This window comes from Cucurbita moschata, unplaced genomic scaffold (assembly GCF_002738365.1).
Source record: "Cucurbita moschata cultivar Rifu unplaced genomic scaffold, Cmos_1.0 Cmo_Scf00141, whole genome shotgun sequence".
Taxonomy (NCBI): domain Eukaryota; kingdom Viridiplantae; phylum Streptophyta; class Magnoliopsida; order Cucurbitales; family Cucurbitaceae; genus Cucurbita; species Cucurbita moschata.
The window spans coordinates 41,178-52,213 of NW_019268657.1; positions in this window are offsets into that span (position 1 = coordinate 41,178).

An 11,036-nucleotide genomic window follows, 5' to 3' on the forward strand; every position below is an offset into this window, starting at 1 on the left:
TGAGCTATCCACACTAACATTAAAAATGAAAATTCATCAGTAAAGGTATTTTCGCTAATTCATTGAAATTTTTAAATAGAAATAATCACTAATTTTTAATAAGATATTCAAGTTATCCAACTTGTATAAGGTGCGGTGAACTAGAACACGTTAGGTATTTCAGATAATTCATTGAGATTTCAGAAAGGAATAATGACTAATTTTAGATTGAATAGTCGAGTTATGCAACTAGAATTAGGTGCGGTGAACGTGGAGATCAAACACGTGACCTTCAAATCTTTAGCCTGACGCTCTCCCAACAGAGCTATCCCCGCTAATATTAAAAATGAAAATTCATAATTAAAGGTATTTCCACTAATTCATTATGTATAAAAAAGAAATAATCACTAATTTTAGATTGAATAAGCAAGTTATGTTTTTAGATTGTATAGTCAGATAATAAACTTGTCTTAGGTGCGTTGAACGTGGATAAAACACGTGTGACTTTCAAATCTTCAGTCTAACAATCTTCCAACTGAGCTACTCTTGCTAACATTAAAAATGAATAGTCATCAGTAAAGGTATTGGGTACACTTCTGGAAATTCAACAAAAGACAATAGTATTAGACCGAGATGCCAGATTTAAATCTCTTTTCTGGAAAATTCAACAAAAGGCATTGGGTACGCAGTTATAGTACGACATTCCACCCATAAACAGATGGTCAAACAGAAATGCTCAAGCAAATATTGGAAGGCATGTTGAGGGTATATGAGATGGATTTTGCAGGAAGTTGGGATAAGTACCTACCCCTTATGAAATTCGCTTATAATAATACTTGTCGAGCCACCATACAAATGGCCACGTACGAGGTTCTCTATGGACGAAGATTTCGATCCCCTATCTCTTGGGAAGGAGGGGGGCAAACGACAATTATTAGGTCAGAGCTGGTGCAAATTACCAACGCCACAGTCTAGAAGATTAGAGCTAGGATACAAACCGCACAAAGCCGAGAGAAAAGCTATGCAGACCTAAGGCGCAAGGACATGGAATTGTAGGTAGGGGATCATATATTCCTAAAGGTAGCACCCCATGAGAGGGGTGCTCAGGTAGGGTAAAAAGGGGAAGCTAAGCCCTAGGTTTATCCGTCCCTTTGAGATATTAGAAAGGATTGGATCTGTGGCCTATAGAATCGGGCAATGCCCAAACTTGTCTGCAGTACATAATATCTTTCATGTATCCGTACTACGGAAGTAGACCCTAGATCGTTCGCACGTACTGGCTCATGAAACTCTCTTCTTGAAAGATGACCTAACGGATAAAGAAGACCCGATTCAAATAATAGACAAGAAAGTCAAATGATTGAGAAACAAGGAAATCTATCTTGTTAAGATCGTATGAAAGAATCATAGAGTAGAAGAAGCCACTTTGGAAAAAGAAGGCAAATAAGAACCTTGTACCCTGACCTATTTTAGAATAAGCACTTTGGATGACCGAAAGTTTTCGAAGGAGAGGAGAATTTGCAACACTCAAGGTCTCCAATAAGAGACAGTGTATAATCCCCACTAGGTTGTATCTAGAAGCAAAGAACAAGTAAAATTGAAAAAACATTGAGAAAATGGTACTTTTTCTAATTTTTATAAACTTCCCGAATCATTAAATTTTTTATAGAATAAGAATTACACTCAAAGACGTTTCTCCAAACCAATTCCTTTAGCCTGAAGAAAGGATATGGAAGAGGTTCAATGAAGAAATAGGGCCTTGAAACCCCTAGAATCGGCTACCCAATAAGAAATCCTTTGTTTTTATCTCCAGCGATAAATCATATTTTGGATGAACTTTCGAAGCGAATATCTTAGGCTACGATCCACGAGAAGGTATCATCAAATCAATCCCTGGCCCTTCCTTGTAATACCCATCTTTAAGTTTCACGAAGAAATCGAGGAGAGAAATGCTGTAAATGTGGCTGTACAGGCCGAGTTTCAGATGGCGGCGACGCGAAAAATGCGCATCTTCTTCCTGTTCAGAGGAAGAAAACGATGATATGGCCAGTTCAACTGAACTGTCCAAGTCAACTCAAAATTTGACATTTTCTCGGGTTTTCTCAATGTTAAACCCAATTTAGTCCGATTCTGGTAGAAAATCTTATGGTTTCAGAAACTAGACACAATAAGGAGTACGTGGAAGGAAATTTGAAGTAATTCAGATACTAGAAGCTCAAGAATTGATGTCCCAAAAGTCGACGACAAGGCAAGTAGCCACCTTGGACTTTTTGTTAAGAAATACTTGTAGAAATTGCTTTGATTTTCATATGAACCCTAAAACAAGTATGAATTAATGATATATGAAAGAAAAACCCAAATAACCGTGAGTTAAGACCCTGAACCTATTAAATAGCTCGAGATTTAAGTAACATTAAAATAACCCACTATATGAGCTCCGCTGCCTATCAAATTTTAATACTGAGCATATTATAGTATGTTGAGGTTAGATATGAAATTTGGTGGTCATTGGATAAGGATAAGTAGGTAAACCAATAAATGGTGTAAAATGACCATAATTCCCTTAAGGTAATTTACCTTCGGTTCATGACCTAGATGACCTTCAAATGCTATGAAATTTATCAGTAGATCTTATTTTATGAAGCGTTATATGAATCCTTATCCCAAGAGGTTTATATAAGGTAATGAAGTTTGGGAGTTATTGGAAAACTTTAGTTAGCGAAACCAAGATATGGGAGAAAATGCTCATCACAATCCATATGACCTTTGCCATGAATTACGATGTTTATAAGTTTTGTAGTCAATGTTCCCAATGTTTGCTGCACACAAAAAAAGATAGGGATGTTAAAGTTTTAAGTCACTTTTGGAAAGTATGGTGGATAAATTGGGTACCAAATTATTGTTTTCACCTGCATGTCATCCTGAGATTCATGAGCAAACTGAGGTGGTTAATAAAATATTAGGAGCATTGCTTAGAGCTATTATTTATAAGAATATTAAGTCATAAATTGGGTAACAAATTATTGTTTTCAACAAGTCATAAATTGGGTAACAAATTATTGTTTTCAACTACATGTCATTTCCATATTAATGAGCAAACTGAGGTGGTTAATAGAACATTAGAAGCATTGCTTAAGGCTATTATTTGTAAGAATATTAAGCCTTGGGACGAATGTTTGCCACTCATTGTTCTCTTTTTGAAGTTGCTTACCGATTTAATCCACTTACGCATCTTGATTTGCTTTCTAACAATTATATCAAATTGAAGCATGCAATATAATAAGATTTGAAATAGGTTTTTTAAACCTTGAACCAAGAAGTAATTCAGAAGGATATTGGGAAAGAAAAAAAGAAAAAAAAAAGGATGCTATATTTAATTATAATTTACCAGTGTCTTTATAACATGTTAATTAAAAAGAGGAAACAACAAGAATAAACAAACAAAGGAAATTTGTGTATGTATGATTCTCTTCAAATCTTGGAAACTACGAGGATTCCTCTCCTTTCTTGACATAAAGACTTACTTTTTCGGGACTTGGACCATAAAGAGTCATCTACTCTTACTCCTACTCCCTTCTCTAAGAATCAACATAGCATAATCATTCCATGAAGGCCGAGGTAGTCTTATAAAAGAAGATGAGGGTACCACTTTCAAAACATTACATGAGGACTTGAGAATGTTTTGTAAAAGAAGACGAGGGTACCACTTTCTATTGCAGAATTTCTATGTGAATAGAGAATATACCATATTCTTGGGAGATAAGATAGAGCCTCGAGCCTAACTTCAAAGGCATTACACAAATTGTTCTATGATATTTTTTCTACGAACTCTCTGTTATGTTGTACGCTGAAGGTTTCAGGAAAGGGACACAGATTCTCTATTGCACTGATCTACCAATAGAAGTTTTATCTAGGTCATCTATCGTCACAATCCTTTTAAGGAAGATGCACCCAAATAACTAGTGAACAATAACATTTAAAGAAGTTTCAGAGAGCGAGAAGAGGATTGTGATAGAAGTTGCCCTAGGTAAAACTTCTTTAAATGTCTTAGCCAATCATGACCTCATAAGAGGTGTCTCTTGGACAACAAATGTCTTAGCCAATTGTGACAGTCATGATTGCTCAAGGCGTGTCGCCCAAATAATCGGTAAACAATAACATTGCCCAAATAACCGCCTTGGACAACAAATCGTTTACAAGAATTGTTGAGACATGCAACATGCAACCACAGGCAACACGCCTTGGGCAATCATGACTGTGACATCTGCCCCAACACAATTTATTGGATGAGGCTGACTTTTGGTCTCTCAATGCGCTTCCAGCTGATCTCATAATGAGGAGTCTCTTCCAACCTACTAGGTGCTGTTGAAAATCACTTCTCGGTTTGTTGAGTCTTCATGTCTTCTCTATTCATGTCTTTCCTACTTTCTTCGCTTGAAACTTTTTCTTATTTGTATGATGTCATACCACCTGCTTCTGTTTGATGTCTTCTTGGTCGAAATAATAACGTTTCAAGTTACTAACGAGGACAACAAGGTTAGTCCGCATCCATAAGAGCAATTGGATTCTATGTGATGTCTTCGTAATCTTATGGATAACTTTCACTAGTCCATAGTATTTTCACACCAGTTTTTGGTTCTTGTTGCTTTGAACTCGAAGTTTATCTGAACTTAACTTATATGAACTTTTTATTTTTCTTGAAATTATTGTGGTTGACACTTCCGACTGACCCTTCTCTTCATCCGTCTAGATGATATTTCTTTGTGAACATGTGTTGCTTCAGTGGTTTGTTTCTCTCTCCCTTCTTCAGTATCTGACCTTGTTTTTGTCTCTCTTGGAGGGGATAAATCCATTTTCTGACCATGTTTGCGTCGTGGTGTTCATGTAGTGGCAACAAGGTTTCTATTTGAGGTTGGCTCACTTGAGCTCCCCTTTTCAATTACATCAATAGCAGCAAGCATAAATTCATCATGGCTATGATTCTTTCTCAACTGTAGTATCGACATCATTTTCAACCCTCTTGGTTGATGGATGTTTTTCTGAATTATCGTCGGATTAGACTTCATTACTACTAGATATTTTGCTAGGGGCATGTAACTGACTTTGTGTTTCAGCAAGACGTTCATTCCTGACACGACTTCGAAGTCATCCATTTCAACAATCACTAAACAATTTGCCTAGTCCAAGGCTCTAGCTTGATTAGAGTTCTCATTGTGGCTCTTAAGACAGGTAAAGCTTCCAATTTGACGGCGTTCATCTTTCCTATATCTTGATGCCAAAGGATGTTAAAATATTTTACATCGGTCTCCATCATGAGTTGTGGGTGGCTTTAGAGTTGACAATGGTGTTCCTTACTACTTTGTGCTTTACTCAAACCTTGACATACATAATATATATATATTCATTTAACTATAACACATATGGTCCATGGAAGAATTGTAGCTCTTATGCTCATTAATATTATAATGGCTACTACCTAAATTATAACCTAAAGTTGATAATTGATGTCCAAGTAGCCAACCCTAAATTTGTAATCATTGTGGAGTGATTGAAATTACAATGGAAGTAGTTTAAACTCCTAGTACCTTAAATGAAGTTGGTCTCTTCTAATAAAACACGAATTTCTCTTTAATATCATTAATATAATTATGCTTCATCTTCAACCTACTAACATGAAACTAAAACTGCGTTCAATTTAACTCTATTTTATTGTCATCTTGAATGACGTGTAGGATATATTCTTGATTTACCTTGATATTTCTTATTAGTTAAGCTTTTTGCAAAATCACAATTAGACAACAACAAAGATGAACTTGGGTCTGTTTATTATTTTAAAGAAAATTTCTTTCTCCATCTTATTCATAATAACTCTGCAACTAAATTCATATTATGCTAAGAAACAAATTTTTTACTCGCAAGAAGTAAAATATGCAACTTTAACTAAAATTTCATCTAAACAAATTTTATTGCCATACAACATAGATATCAATTATAGCCTTCAAACAAAAAATAGAGTAGTTGTGGTGAACGGGATAGAAATTCTAGTGTTCATCCATAATATACAACCACTACCTAAATTATGACCTAAAAATTTGAAAACATAAGTTGTAGTTGAAAATTACATAAAACAATCCCCTAAATCCAAGAAGTCGTGTCCAATTAATAAATCCTAAAGATAGTAGCTAACATAGAGTAATTGAAGCTCCACATGAAGTAATTTAAAGTTCCAGTTACTTAACTAAAGTTTATCTGTCTTTAATGAAGCATGAGTTGCACTTAAGTTCATGAAATGTTTATAGACTCCGACTCTTAGTACTATTAATGCAATTATGTTTCATATGAGTTTGTCATAAATGAAACTAAGGTATGATTCTCGCTTAGGGTGTGAGAGGTCCCAAGTTCAATTCTTGGAATGCCCCTATGTTCATTCATCAAAAGATGAGCCTAAAAAATGGAACCATCAAATTTTTACACTACTATTCTTTTTTTCTTCTCTCTGCAGTAATTATCTTTTTTAGAACATAACTTTTATTATTTTTTAACATAACTTTTACTTTTTTTCTTCTCTCTGCAGTAATTATCTTTTTTAGAACATAACTTTTATTATTTTTTAACATAACTTTTATTCTTTTTACACTACTTCTATTCTTTTTTCTTCTCTTCTCTACATTAATTATCTTTCTATAATTACAGTAATTATCTTTCTACAGTAATTATCTTTTTTAGAATATAACTTTTATCTTTTTTAGAACATAACTTTTATTATTTTTACACTACTTCTATTCTTTTTTAACATAACTTTTATTCTTTTTACACTACTTCTATTCTTTTTTCTTCTCTTCTCTACATTAATTATCTTTCTATAATTACAGTAATTATCTTTCTACAGTAATTATCTTTTTTAGAACATAACTTTTATTCTTTAGAACATAACTTTTATTCTTTTTACAATACTTTTATTCTTTTTTCTTCTCTTCTCTACATTAATTATCTTTCTATAGTAATTATTTTTTTACACTACTTCTATTCTTTTTTTCTTCTCTCTACAGTAATTTTTTTTCTCTCTACAGTAATTATCCTTCTACAATAATTATCTTTTTACAGTACTTCTATTCTTTTTTCTTCTCTCTATAGTAATTATCCTTCTACAAGAGTTCAGGCATTGAAATGCCCCTCCAAAAAGCACAATTTTGAAAGGAAAAAAAATAACAAAACTCCAAAAGAAAACTTAAACTAAAGGAAAAAAATAACAAAACTCCAAAAGAAAACAGAGTTTAGTTCTTGAAAAGGAAAAAAATAACAAAAAAAAAAAGGACTAATCTAAGTGGTATGATTATCGTTGGGTGTGAGAGGTCTCAAATTTGATGAAGAAGTTTCAGAGTGTCATAGGTTCGAATCCTGTCACCTTGATGTGGTATTCTCAGGGGCCGAAGTGCAAAAGCCCCATAGCCTATTCGTGGTCAGGAAGGCAGGCGAACCGCGCACACTGAAAAAAAAAAACAGATCTCCTTTTCTATCACACGTAGAATTGTCATTCTTTTGTCTTTTGAAACCCCTTACCTTATCAGTCATTAGGCAGGCTTTTGGTATGATATATCGAGATAATTATTATGAAAAAGTTATTCCACTAGTGTGACTTAGATACCCTTTCTTTGTAGTATCAGTCATGCTATTTGAGTAGCTTGAAGTCGTCATAGCCTCTCCATCGGTTCCGAAGACTCCTTCGGCATCAATGTGCTCCAATGAAAGAGATCAACCCTTTCCTGAACCAGAACTGGGCACAAAACGCCGAGGAGAAAGTCGAAAGCGAGCTCTTTTTGCGTATACGCAAGCTCGAAACCCAATTAGCTCATGGACTGTCTCCTCAACCCTGGCGAGTATGAGTGCTTGGTAAGAGAGAATGTCGAATGAGAAAGACATTCGATTATGGCAACATTCACAACTACCAAAGTGCACTAAACCTAGTAGAGATCTTCGACCTAACAATAATGGAACTTCAAGCCCATTTATTCAATCCGCTTTGTACCTTATTGTTGACCGAATCGGATGCACGCCAGGCCTAAATTGTCTCTTAGTCACCCAGAGAGGAAAGGAAGATCAGATCCGAAGTTTACGAATCGAAGAGAAAGTGGATATGAGTTCTACACGCTTTCATTTTCAAAAGCTTCGCTTGCCTATAGTACTTTATTCAGGATCTGAATTCCTTGATCATTTCCTTGGTGGATAACACAAATGAAATCGTTTCCCTGACCGCCCATCTTATGAGTCCATTCTTGTCTTGTTGGTTTGTTGTACTATTCTATACCTCTCTCGATTGATAGAAAGACGTTTAGGAGCTGGGAGGGCCTATTGTGAGGGAACTTTCCTTTTCACGGTAGGCAAAGATAAAGCGGGAGCTGCATATGTCCACGGTGATCAAGGCAGAGCGACTTCTTCTTTAGAAGAGGTTGGTTTTATCGAAACTGTTAGATCCGCTTTCATTAAAGAAAAAATAGGAGCTCTTGGTTTGGCCGATGTCGATTCGTATGGCAATGTGGACTCGACTCAGGATGAGGATTCTGCTTTTCATACTGCTGCTATGAGTCGAAAGAGCTGGTAAGCTATCTCGCTAAACGAAAGGAAAGAGTACGTACAGGTTGACCTTGTTACAAGGGCCGGGGCTAGCCAAAGAAGGTCAGTCGGACTAAGTTAGGACCCTTGATCCGGTTCAGCTAAGTTCTTCCATGGGAGAATGTATGGGTATCGGTATCCTCTTTAGGACCGGTTGCTTCCTCTTTTTGTTTATACGTTTGGAGAAACCTACTAAGCCCGCCTTTCTTACCAGGTGTGATTCAATTTTAGCTCAAACTTTTCTATCGTCCGACGAAAAAAGTAGGAGTACGACTACCTTTTCCTTTTCTTGCCCGAGCCAGGGGATCATTCAGTTTCTACCAAAAGGTTCACTATCTATTTATTAGTTGTCGTAAACGAATGTATTTCTCATTTCATGTTAGCTCCTCCAAGAGCTTCCTGGTTCGTAATAGACGAAACCTTGGACTTCTATCAGACTTATAGCATTGCCTGGTGAGCTCGCCGTTGAGGGTTGGCCTTACAGGAGATCGAGCACCCTTTCTTTCCCTACCTGATATGCTTTCCAGCTTATCGTGCAACTAGCCAACTAGCCAAAGAGAGAGGGAGAGAGATCATGATATGATAAGGAATCAATACAAGGGGAATAAGATTCGGATTACCTTGTTGATCGATTGTCTCAAGGCAAGAACACTTGATTGAGATTCGAATCACTACACAAGCAAGATCGATCATGTCTAGCTTGAATGATTCTTGTTGATCAAATATCTCAAACACTTGTTTGAGATTCGAATCACTTCACAAGCAAGATTGATCATGTCGAGCTTGAATGATTCTACATGCAACCTAAACTACATAGAATTGCAAATAGCCATTGGCTAAAGAAGAGCACAAATGCTTCTTTTACTATATTTTCCAAGTCTACCTTACAAATACAACATACATGGCTTTATATAGCCTCAAAATGAAACTATTAAAGGCATTCCAAAATTGTAACATTCATACTTAATGGCTATAATTAACCATTATGTAATTGTAACCTAAAGTAAATTAAAAGTCTTGAAATACAATAATAAAATATAATAACTCTAAGTTGTAACCCACCCAAAATTTACAACAATCAAACTTTATTCTTCTTCAATGGAACATGAATTGCAACCTCTTTTGATAATTTTAACAACATTTTCTTCACATCTTCATTGAAGTATATAGTATGAATGATGTCTTTTGGTTCATATCAGATCATGTCAATCAATTTGTATGTGCATTTTGTCCATCCTATACTTGCCTGCTTAGCTTTCTTAGCCACCATCTCTGGTTTTTCCCGAACAAAGAGGTCCTGCTTATCCATACCCAACAATCACACTTTTAGCCGGAAGACTGATTTTTTTCATAAAGTCGGATCATAGATAAAGAAAGAATGAAGCTGCTTACAGGGACGGTTACGCGATACGTCTTTTCATACTCCCCTTTTCTTTAACCCTGCTATCAACCTAGCCATTCTCGCTTGTTGCTTTAAGGGGTCTCCCCACTGTAGATTACTCGGATTGGTTCTCGCGTCCCTGTGACAAAAAGGATGGGTGAGTTTGGTTTGAGTGTTCATCGATTGGGTGGATCCATATGCTCCGGGGGGGTGAGACGAGGTGTAGTGCAGTCTGTTCAGCGCATCTATTTTAGGTAGAGCGCTCGATTCCGATGTGGAAAGTAGGGAGATCGATACCTTGCAGCTCCAAATGAATCGATCAATAAACTTATGAAATAATGAGATTCCATATGTAAGAATCGTGGGGATGTAATTCAGATATCTCATTTTTACAATTATTGATGACGGGAGGTTTAGGGTTTTCTGATGTAAGAATCCTGGGGATGTAATTCAGATAGTAGAGCGCTCACTTCTGATGTGGAAAGTACGGGGTTGATACCTTGCATCTCCAAATGAATCGATCACTAAATATATTATTACTTTTCAATTTTTTCTTATTTACGACATAATGAGTAGGGATAGTTTTTCATGTCACTATTATTGATGACGAGACATTTAGGATTTTGTAACATAAGAATCGTGGGGATGTAGCTCAAATGGTAGACCGCTTGCTTTGCATGCGAGAGGTACGGGGATAGATACCACGCATCTCCAAAATAAAACTATGTTATTAAATATATTATTGAAAATTATTTCTTTTCAATTTTATTATTTCTTTTCAATTTTTCCTTATTCATGACAGGTTGAGTAGCCATATTTCTTCATTTTCACAATTATTGATGAAGGGACGTTTATGGTTTTTTGATGTAAGAATTGTAGGGATGTAGTTCAAATGGTAGAGCGTTCATTTCCCATGTGAAAAGTACGGGGATCAATACCTTGCATCTCCGATTGAATCGATTACTAAATATATATTTTTTTCAATTTTTTCTTATTTAGGACATAATGAGTCGGGATAGTTTTTCATTTTCATTATTACTGATGACGAGATGTTTAGGACTTTGTG